This window comes from Amphiura filiformis, chromosome 3 (assembly GCF_039555335.1).
Source record: "Amphiura filiformis chromosome 3, Afil_fr2py, whole genome shotgun sequence".
NCBI lineage: Eukaryota > Metazoa > Echinodermata > Ophiuroidea > Amphilepidida > Amphiuridae > Amphiura > Amphiura filiformis.
The window spans coordinates 15,109,061-15,121,644 of record NC_092630.1 but is presented as its reverse complement, the minus strand read 5'-3'; positions in this window follow the sequence as shown (position 1 = coordinate 15,121,644).

Sequence of the window (12,584 nt, the reverse complement as noted above, 5' to 3'; positions counted from 1 at the left end):
TTTTAGACATTTTTTGGACAGTTCATGTAGAAAGTTGACTTCAGACTGAATGAGTTGCCTAGTAATTATACACAATAAAATAATCCAACAAGTTAACAAAGATGTTCTTTACCACTGCTGTGTTTCCATTGACATCTGTGACCCATAACCACGGATCATCTGCATCTCTCCTGTAGTCCACGCTATATTTGCTGATATATTCAGGTATGCTTCCATCGTTACGTCCTTGCATGATTACGCCCGCTACTAGGGTACAGCCAAGTAAGTCTACCTGAAGCCAGTCAGTTTCGTCGCAATCTATACAGGCCCAGGCGTGGCTTCCATCTAATCGTCCATGTGGGGCATGGGCATGGGAAGCGGTCATTTGACTGTCCATAATTATATTACCATTGGCAACACCTAACGCTGATGGGTTTGAACATGAGTCTTTAGCGCCTACATAAAGAAAGAACGAAGGTAATGAATCCCGGGAATGCATAAATGGAATGACAGAACGAATTATAATAAATGTATGAATGAATAAATGAATGAATGAAAGAAAGAAAGGAAAGAAGGAAGAAAGGAAGAAAGTAAGTTAATAGGTTGAGAAAATCAGTTTTCCAACCTGCTATGTCAACTTAAAACCATTAAAGCCACATCGTACGATATTATACATGTAATATGAAATTGATTTATTTACACATGTCCCCAAATTACACCTGAATGGAATCAGCTAGTCCCCCGTAGAATTCCATTCCGTATTCCTATTCTATTACCCCCACAAAAGTGGTATATTTGAGTGGTGTGGAGGTATCATATTAACTTCTGCGTTGCAGTGTTATTGGTTGGGTAAAAACCGATAAGTGGCATACCATTGGCAAACTTGGACTTAAAGCTTTTAGAAAAACAAGTTTAATAATTATGCAAATTTTATGCAAATTAGCTCTGGAATAATTAATGAGCTCATAGCCAAATTTGATTTACATTTTTGAAGTGCATGAGCACATCAATGTGGCATTTTCATGCAGTTTTAAATACACTGCCATGATTCTACATATAATAAAAAGAAATCCGAGTTAATTTGGACTATATGTAAAAAGTATATGGACATTTTTGGACTATTTTATTGTGTAAATGGTAGTTATATTAGGAAAGCAGTTTTATGGTTGATAGAGAAGTGATACATTACCAAAACTGTTCAAAAGATAAGACCTTATTGTGTAAATATTTTTACATGCATATTAAACAGTATTCTACAGTATTGTGAGTACAATTGTCATCAGTTTATGCATCGCTTCGATGGTGGTTCGTCATGCTTGTAACTTCCCAATCGGCACTGCTTATGTGAGTTGTGATAATTCAGTCATCTCATATGAGCACGTTGTTGGGTCTAGCTCGAGCGGTATGGTAAAGAACTCATACGTATCAATTACTGGGAGATCAAGTGTTGATTTAATGAACCAAACAAATGTATGCCATGATCAAGTCTTGTATGTTTCTTTTGAAAATCAGAACTCATACGTTTACAATTTTGGGAGATCAAGCTTTGTACCGTATTACAATACCAATTCTAACATTAATGACTATACAACAGTTGTCAATATTATCTTACCCCATATGATCAGCATGCTTAAGAACTCATACGCTTTAATCGATGGGAGTTGCAGCTTTATATCATTATTGCTAGATGTTTCCTATGCTATGGTCAATATGAACTCATTCAGAAACAATATTCCTGGTATACCATCAACTGACAACACATTTAACATGTATAATGTGACCAAGTCAAACTCCATAACTCTCGCAATGAATTCCTACTTTGATGTGAATTTTGAAGGTTTGCCATGGCCTTTTAGAGTGCCATCATCACCGAATTTCTACCTATCCCTCATGTTCAGGTTCTTCCCGGCCAATATGAGCACCCTCCTGGGCATAAATAAAACCCAGTCTGGCCGTGTCAAAAAGTTAGTGCTTGCCTATCTCTGTTTGCTCTATATTCTGAATGCTGGTGATACAGAGACCAATCCCGGCCCTGATTTCCCTTGTAATATTTGCGAGGAGGAGTGTGACTGGAGCAAGTATGCAGTGCAGTGTGACACGTGCGACCAATGGTACTACGCTGACTGTATGCAAATGAACACACAGACATACGCAGCATTAGAAGACTGTAATGTAACATGGATATGCTGTAATTGTGGACTTCCAAATTTCGCTAGCTCATTATTCAGCTCTCGTACCTCCCTGCTGTCAAATAGCTTTGATACTTTATCATCTGTCAGCAGCGAAGATGATATTATGTCGCCAATTTCAGCATCATCCCCCATTAACACAAACATAATTATGCATATCGGAGAAAAACGCACCAAAAAATGGTCTGACAAAGGGAAAAAACCTTGTGGTAAAAAACCCTGTAAACCTAACCACCAAATGAAAGTGATGGTTAACTTCCAAAGTATCAACAACAAAGTGGCCGAGCTAGCCATATGTCTTGATACTCACAAGCCAGACATCCTGATCGGAACGGAGTCCTGGCTTGCTGACGGCGTAAGCAATAGTGAGATCTTCCCCACGGGATACTCTGTTGTTAGAAAAGATAGGCCAATGGGCAATAACGACAGAAGTCATGGTGGTATTTTCATCGCCATGAGAAGCGATCTTGTTGCTTCGCACCGCATTGATCTTGACGAACAATGTGAAATTCTCTGGGTCCAACTGGAGATAGTTGGGTCCAAGTCAGTGCTTATTGGTGCCTTTTATAGGCCGCCTGATTCAGGTGGTGATATTTTGGATCATCTTCACACCTCACTGGCTAAAATTGACATGTCTAAAGGTCACACAATATGGCTGGGTGGCGATTTTAACCTGTCCCATATCGATTGGGAAGCCCAGTCTATTATGTCAAAATGCCCCAAACCTGGCTTATGCCGTAATCTTATTGACATCACAAATGAGTTTGGTCTGGAACAAATTGTCCGGAAACCAACTCGAGGCAACAACATTCTCGACTTGTTTTTTACATCAAATTCCACCTTAGTCGAGAAATCAGTTGTTGTCCCGGGCATGAGTGACCATAATGGTATCCCCTTGGTAACTGTTCACACAAAACCTGTTATCAATAAAGCTAAGCCTAGAAAGGTATTCTCATACCATACGGCTAACTGGGATTCTATTAAAAATGACCTCACAGTCATTAGCAATGACTTCTGTGAAATTGTCCCCAGTTTAGTTACTGTTGATGAATTATGGGATGATTTCAAGTGCAGAGTCACTGCCACCATGGATGCTAATGTGCCATCTAAGTTTGTGTCATCCAGTAAAAACATGCCCTGGGTTGACCACAAGGTTAAAAAAGCCCTTCGTCAGAAGCACAAGGCTTACAACCGTGCTAGAAAATCTGACACTCCTGAAGATTGGGAGACCTTTCGGTCCCTCCGAAAGTTTGTCAACCGCTTGACTCGTAGTAAGCATCGTAAGTATATCAGAGATACTTGTGCTACGTCCACAAAGAAATTTTGGACCTTTATTAAGAGTCAAAAAAATGACGCGTTTAGCATTCCTACTCTAAAAATTAATGGGCATTTAATCACCGACAACATCATGAAAGCAAATGCTCTCAACAACCAGTTTGAATCAGTATTCACACAGGAGGACACATCATTACCTAACATTGATAAACAACATTACCAACAAATGCCAGATGTTAACATTACTGTAGAGGGAGTGGAAAAATTACTGACCGACTTAGACACCGGTAAAGCGACAGGACCAGACGACGTGCCGGCACGCATCCTGAAGATGGGGGCTAAAGAAATTGCTCCAGCCTTGACTACCATCTTCAGGCTTTCTCTTGAATCGGGCAATCTGCCAAATGATTGGAGATGCGCTAACATATCGCCAATCTTCAAGAAAGGAGACCGCACCAAGCCTTCCAACTATAGACCAGTTTCACTCACGTCTATATGCTGCAAGGTGATGGAGCATGTACTTCATTCGAACATCATGCTCCATCTAGACAAATTTGATATACTGACCGACAAACAGCATGGCTTTCGCCGCAATCGTTCGTGCGAGTCTCAATTAATTCTTACGACCCATGACCTTACTAAGACCCTTGACAAGAAAGGACAGACCGACGTTGTGATTATGGACTTCAGCAAGGCCTTTGATGTGGTGCCACACAAACGGCTTATGCTGAAGCTTGACCATTACGGCATACGAGGACCGACCTACAACTGGATTTCAAACTTCCTAATGCTCCGAGAGCAAAGGGTAGTTATCGGAGGTGAATGTTCGGACTGGGTCAGTGTCAAATCTGGCGTTCCGCAAGGCACTGTACTCGGTCCACTCTTATTCCTAATGTATATCAATGACCTTCCTGACGATATAACCTCCACTGTACGATTATTTGCAGACGATTGCGTAATCTACAGAACCATTTCTGGTGACCGTGACGCCGACCTTCTACAGACTGACCTTGACCGACTTACAGTGTGGGAGCATACTTGGCAGATGAAATTTAATCAAGAAAAATGTTTCGTTCTGAAAGTTACAAACTCACGTAACCCCAAAACCCATACATACACATTAAATAAATCTACCCTGCAGGAGACGAACTCACACACATACCTGGGGGTAGAACTGTCAAGTGATTTAAAATGGAACAAACACATTGACCGTATGACAGCAAAAGGAAACAGATTATTGGGGTTCATAAAAAGAAACTTACGCTCATGTACACAAGACATAAAAGATCTGGCATACCGCTCGCTAGTTAGACCATCATTGGAATATTGCGCAGCGGTCTGGGACCCGTACACCACAGAACACATACATCAGGTCGAAGCAGTACAAAGGAGAGCAGCCCGATTTGTTAAGAACGATTATGGCAGATACAGCAGTGTTACCACCATGATTCAAGACCTTCAATGGGGAACACTTGCCAGGAGGAGGAACATCACCCGTCTAGCCTTATTTCAAAAGTCACTTCAGGGTTACCTTTCCATACCAGTACGAACACTACTGCGCCCGGTACAGCGCTCCACTAGGAGATCACACTCACACTCATTCATAGAACTTCAACCCACAAAAGACTGCTACAAATACTCATTCATCCCAAGAACCGTCATAGACTGGAATAATCTACCCCAAGAAATAACCAACATCGAAGAACCAAAAGCATTCAAGAACCAGCTAAAAGATCACTTCACAATTTAAGCAGAACTTGCGCACACCATACCCCGATTCGTCTATCTCCACTAGGAGTGTTGAATCGTAACCAACCAGAACCAGAAACCAAAATTGATGGAGGTAAGAGAATAGGGTTATCAGCCAAAAAAGGCAGTGGTTTGGGTTTTTTACTTTACCTTGTTATTTCTGTTTTAAAATGGATAGAAACCTTTCCTGACAGCTATTACTAACAATCTTTCAGCATTTTGAGAAAAACATAAATGGAAATCGTGTACATTATTGCTTTAAGAAATCTTATATTAATTATAATGTTTGTACAGTATTTTTATGGGAGCTGAGTACACCAGACATATTAAATTGCATTCTGAATACGAGGAATGTCCTTCTGATATCAAATAATTGTGAATTTTGTATGACAAATTTAACAGTCCTTGAAGTAAACTTTATAAATCTAATGATATGTACTTAATGTGTATATAGCTGGGATGAAAAGCCGACGTTCAATTAAAAATCTTAGCCTTTCATATTGAAGATATACATTTTCCCAAAAAGAACCTAAATGTTTTTGGTATTTTTGGGACAAAAAACGCCAAAATATACACACATTTTGTCAGAATTAATGAAAGACAATCATAAAAAAACATGCCAATGTTGAACTGCTAAGTCTAGCCAACTTTTGCATTTCCTATTAACCTAATTCCTTTCATTTTTACAAGGAAAGCAAGTTCATACATTCGCTAGGGTTTAGTTTTAACTACCGTATTTACGTTTAGAACTTGTTTTACTAATAAATTGTGCAATACGTACATTTTTAAATAAGAAACTGTCAACAGCGACATAGAATTCTATATATATACTTACCATAACTGGCTACTTTCCGTACTATCAAAATCAATATTGACGTCCAAAGTAACTTGGGGCAAATACACAATTTGCCCATTGTTTTTGTCTTGAATCTCCTCTCAAAATTAATACAGGTCCACCATCCTTTGGAATAATAACATCTTTTTCAATGTAATCGTGTAAGTATCTCGATGCATAAGTCTGTTTTCCCTGCCTACCGGTGTTTTTTTTACATTTGCGACACGGATGATTACCTTGGTTACTGTCATTTTACATGGCTAATGACGGGGTAGCGTTTCGCCTGAGCATTATGGGTAATATTGTGATCTCCGGCAGTGGCGGTGCCAGGGATTGGGGGGGTGGGACATTGAAGTCAAAGTGAATTTCAAGGGGGGGCGGGGGAAAGAAAATGTAATCGAAGTTGAAATTTACTGAATTTTACACACAAATCCTATGGTGTCGAACTTCGCGCCAATTTATAACCGGAAGTCACAATTTTCACAAATGCTCAGGAGACACGCTACCCGCCCTAGATAATGATACCACATAATAACATTTTCAAGTAAATGGATATGCATGACTTTATTTATTTATAGCTTTAGAGCTAGATACAACTGTGTTATACAAGTAATATCGCTAATGGTTTGGTTTAATTCTATGCTTGATGTATTTTAATATGCCAGCGCGGAAGCATAATGAATAAATAAATACAATACCGTATCATGTTTGTCAGCTTGTAAACATGTCTTAACATGTCTTACAAGATGAACTGTCTGCTTCTAAATGATTTGGGATTCTACCCCACACCTGAAATCGATAATCTGAAATTAACCAACGATCTTTTTCAAAGAAACATGTTCTTCTTCGTGCCCATGTTTTTGATCGCATTAATGAACAACACTAAATTTACCGCAGCCAAAGCAGTTGGACACTAAAAGTAAAAACCTGTTCTTCTTCCGTTGCTGCAGGCAACTTAGGTATTTGTAACGGTGACATCCCGCTATCTCTAAGGTCCGCTATCTCTAAGGTTCGCTATCTCTAAGGTTCGCTATCACTAACGTGCAAAGTCTGTGGAGATAAGAATCCCGCTATCTCTAATAGAGAAAAAGGTTCGCTATACCTAAAAAAAGGTCCGCTACTTCTAAGGTTCGATATCACTAATTTAGAATAAGGTTCGCTAGTTCTAAGGTTCGATATCACTAATCTAAAATAAGGTTCGCTATCACTAATTTAAAATAAGGTTCGCTATCACTAATTTTGAATAAGGTCCGCTATCACTAATTTATTGAAGGTTCGCTATCTCTAAGGTTCGCTATCACTAATTGCAATAAAGGTCCGCTATACCTAAGGTTCGCTATCACTAATTTTGTTTAAGGTTCGCTATCCCTAATTTATCAAGGTTCGCTATCTCTAAGGTTCGCTATCACTAATTTCGATTAAGGTTCGCTGTACCTAAGGTTCGTTATCACTAATCTTAAATAAGGTCCACTATCTCTAATTTTAGATAAGGTCCGCTATCTCTAATTTCAAATAAGGTCCGCTATCTCTAATTTTAAATAAGGACCGCTATAGCGAACCTCATTTGAAATTAGAGATAGCGAACCTTATTTAAAATTAGAGATAGCGGACCTTATTTGATATTAGAGATAGCGGACCTTATTTGAAATTAGTGATAGCGAACTTTAGAGATAGCGAACCTTAGAGATAGCGAACCTTAGAGATAGCGGACCTTATTTAAAATTAGATATAGCGAACCTTAGGGATACCGGGATTGTTAAAATTAGAGATAGCGGACCTTATTTTAAATTAGTGATAGCGAACCTTAGCGATAGCGAACCTTCAATAAATTAGTGATAGCGGACCCTTTTTAAAATTAGAGATAGCGAACCTTATTTAAAATTAGTGATATCGAACCTTAGAAATACCGAACCTTTTTCAAAATTAGTGATATCGAACCTTAGGTATAGCGGACCTTTTTCGTAATTAGTGATAACGAACCTTAGAGATAGCGAACCTTAGAGATAGCGAACCTTAGAGATAGCGAACCGTAACCTTTGTAACTCTTCCGAATTTAGCAGACTAAGCCCAAAATTGTTCATGGTGACCTTATTATAGATTGTCCGTACATGGTGTATACACATAAGCTACATCGAATTTGACAATTTAACACCTAGCGAAAAAAATATCACATTGAGGAAAATAATTTAAATATTAAAACAATTTCTAACCTTTTTTTTCTTCAAAATTTGATTTAAATATGCAAACTACCTTTTAGATTTTAATTAAAATTGATGAAAAATACCGCTGATTGTATATCCATTGATAATATTATATATTTTACTTACTTCTTTGCTCTAAACCAAGAATTACTGGCAGGTCTAATAAATGATATTCTATTTGAAATAGAGCATTGCATTGTGGGATACCATAAACATGCAACATGCTGCCTGCTCAGGAAGTGTTCCCTGCCCAGGTAGTAGGACCGACTGTCCAAAGGGGAAAATGGGCTCTTCGGAGTTTGAGACAAAATACTGTCCATCGTTGTTAAACCCCCAGATAAAGTGGGAACCATCGTCGTCATTCTTTAAAACGATGACTATATCAGTGATAGACATAGCGGTTGCGAGACGCCAACACCTGCCAATCTCTCAGGAAGGACCCCATTGAGAAACATATCAAAATCATCTCTGAGGAAATTCATGAAAATCCAAAACATTTTCTCGCTCAGAAGGACACGGACTCACCTCACATGTACTTCTTACCATAGCCTTTTTCTTACCCCAGAACAAGGCTATGGTGAGAGGGAAATACTGGCATTCAATAATGTGGCTGGCTGTAATTGCCCAAGAATGCGAAGTTCTCGTTTCTTTGATGCACTAAAAGACCATTGATTGAAAAATTACACAGCGACTATACATTTCATTGTAACTCACATTAACTCATATTTTGCCTTACCACCATACACCTTCATTGCATCTGCTGATTTCACCGCACTCTATACTAACATTGACCATACAGAGTCTAATAGTTTGCACCAAAGCACTTAATAATCGAGAAGAATTCACTCCCCCACACATCAACAATTTCCAATTCAACATTACGGGGCACTGGACCTATTCTTCTCCAGTCCTTAGACGGTTCATAGACGATATTATCTGACATGACATGGAAGCCATCTTATCAAATTACAAGAACAATAAATTCAAACTAGACTTAGCTGTGGTCTAAGACCACGAACACAGCCGTGTTGTAACCCCTTAATGACCTTTGACCCCAAAATCTACGAAAACCCCACAGGCATTGCCTTATGTCAATGCATGTGTGCACATAGTATCATTCTGCCATGTTATTTGTGACAGAAGGGACATTTTGAATGTTTTTCGTCTTTGACCAGAAGTGACCCCTTAATGACCTTTGACCCTAAATAAAAACTACCACATATACATTAGGTAAGTATAATTCATGTGTGTACATACCGTCAATCTCCTATGTGTTTCTTAGCTAATAAATTGTTTTGAAGGAATTTGGTTTTATACCGGAAGTGACCCCTTAATTACCTTTGGCCTCAAATCTGTGTATGATTTATAGACACTTGGCAATAGCAATGCATGTGTGTAAGTTGCGTCACCCTCCTTCGTAATTTGTGGGAGAAGTAGCATTTGGAATGTATTTCGTTTCATACCGGAAGTGACCCCTTAATGACCTTTAAGTAAAAAAATGCCACATATAGATTAGGTAAACATAATTCATGTGTGCACATACCGTCACTCTCCTATGTTTTTCTTAGCTAATAACATTTTTTGAAGGAATTTGGTTTTATACCGGAAGTGACACCTTAATGACCTTTGACCTCAAACAAAAAAATACCACATATATATACATTAGGTTAACATAATTCATATGTGCACATACCGTTACTCTCCTATGTTTTTCTTAGCTAATAAAATTTTTTGAAGGAATTTAATTTTATACCGGAAGTGATCCCTTAATGACCTTTGACCTCAAATCTGTGTATGATTTATAGACACTGGGTGATAACAATGCATGTGTGCAAGTGGCGTTACTGTCCTGCGAAATTTGTGGGAGAAGTAGCATTTTGAGTTGAAATCACGTTTTTGACCCCTGTGACCCCTGCGTGATCTTTGACCCCACGAGTTTCATGTTACAGGGGGCGCAGCACTAATTCAGCGTCCCATAGGATAACGTGTGAATTCGGCCTACTTCAAGCGCCATTTCTGACGTCCCTGCAATACTTGGCAAAATAAATTTGGTATCAAATTAAAGCTCTGTTTCTCTAGATTCCAAAACCTTCGTCGGCATATATCGATGACCATTGACTTTTTTCGCTATTTTGCGGTGCAAAAAAAAATAGCTAAAAATATACTAAACTCACCACTTACATTTCAAAATCGGGTTTTCTCTTAATCCGCCACAGAGAATTGCTTTTGAGATCAATTGTCCAGTTTTTTTTGCATGTTATCATTAAAGACACTTGTCGAATTCATATGCGCCAATATTGAGTGATTTAAAGTGAACATGTCGATAGATATGGTCGCTACAATCTCATATTCACTATGGACTATATTAGCCGAATTTCGTTGTTACATAAAATGCGGAGTGATTTAGTGTTGCGCCCTCTTATAAGGTGTTAAAAGTTTTCAAAATCCACATTTATTACTCATTAAGTAAACTAGAGAAAATTTGAAGCTCAACACCGAAGATTTCATGTCTCTGCGACATTCCGTTCAAGAGAAATGATGTTTTAAAGATCAGTGCCGAAATGCCGAAAATCGAATATTTCGACTTTTCCTCCAATATGCGAAAGTTTATACAAAACTCACCAACTTAGTGACAGACGACAATTTGAGCACGTCTTTGAACCAAGTTTAATTTCTTTTCTAGATTATCAGTGTTCCCATTTTGTTTTGGAAATCATTTATTACTAAGTCTGAAGTATAAATACCCCCCCCGTTCCAGTGGTAACAATTACGATCTTTTGCGTAGGCCTACTGAATATTCAGCAAAACGGCTTCATGCAGATTAACAATGTATATTAACCTTAAAATCCATTTTTGAGCCTTTTTGAGTATTTTTGGACGCATATCTAGACTTTGCAGGCGCCTACTCGGCCAATAAAGTGTTTTTTCCAATAATTTTTTCATGGGGATGACTTTTGTAATCTTTGTTTATCATCATGATTGAAATAGAACACATTTTGTGAAGCGCATCTCTTAATTTGCGCGAAGAATGTAAAAGGAACGCGTTCATAACGACGGCCGTTACAAGGGGGCGCAGCACTAATTCAGCGTCCCATAGGATAACGTGTGAATTCGGCCTACTTCAAGCGCCATTTCTGACGTCCCTGCAATACTTGGCAAAATAAATTTGGTATCAAATTAAAGCTCTGTTTCTCTAGATTCCAAAACTTTTGTCGGCATATATCGATGACCATTGACTTTTTTCGCTATTTTGCGGTGCAAAAAAAATAGCTAAAAATATACTAAACTCACCACTCACATTTCAAAATCGGGTTTTCTCTTAATCCGCCACAGAGAATTGCTTTTGAGATCAATTGTCCAGTTTTTTTCTGCATGTTATCATTAAAGACACTTGTCGAATTCATATGAGCCAATATTGAGTGATTTAAAGTGAACATGTCGATAGATATGGTCGCTACAATCTCATATTCACTATGGACTATATTAGCCGAATTTCGTTGTTACATAAAATGCGGAGTGATTTAGTGTTGCGCCCTCTTACACGTAGGGCCATGGTCATTGATCATTGTGACCAAGTTAGGTCAAAATCGATGTAAGCATGTGAGTGCTAGAGCAAATGTCACGGCTGTGTAATGATTCCACAATGAAGTTTACATTATTCCATTTCTTGACACACTAGTTTCCATTCACAACAACACACTCACACGGTTGTTTGATGGGATCATTTATTAGTTTTTCCCAATAAAACATCATGTACAACCAAAATTTAGGCTTAAACAGCTAAAAGTGATATCATGCTAATGTTTACTTGGTATACAGATGCTTTTGAATCGTTCTCAACTTTAATTTCCCCTCTTTTACAAAATTATTTACTTTTATAGGAGTTTTTCGGATATAAAATGTATCTATTAATGACAAAATTGATGGCGCTATTTAGTTTCTGGAAATTAAATAGCTTAATAGATTAAATCTTTCAAGCTTTTAATACAAATAATTCCTTTTATAGTTTGATAAAATATGTTTATAAAATTTGCTTGTTCCTTGTCTCACCTATTCCAGCTGTTTTAATGGCAGTATTAATCACCTACCCCTTGCAAATAAAGAAATATGATTCAGGATAAATAGCGCCATCTATAGTTTGCATTTAGTTAATAATGAAGCCAATTCTATATACATCAAACAACCGTGCAACATACAACTACTGTATTATACTCAAAATATACTGACGCACATTTATACCTCAGAACAGACTTCACTACATATAAATTCAAAAGTATCAGTTCAGTACACCCAGAACTCTACCTGTCAAAACGCACACCATTCGTCTATTTCTTTGTCTCAGGATATGGTCGACCA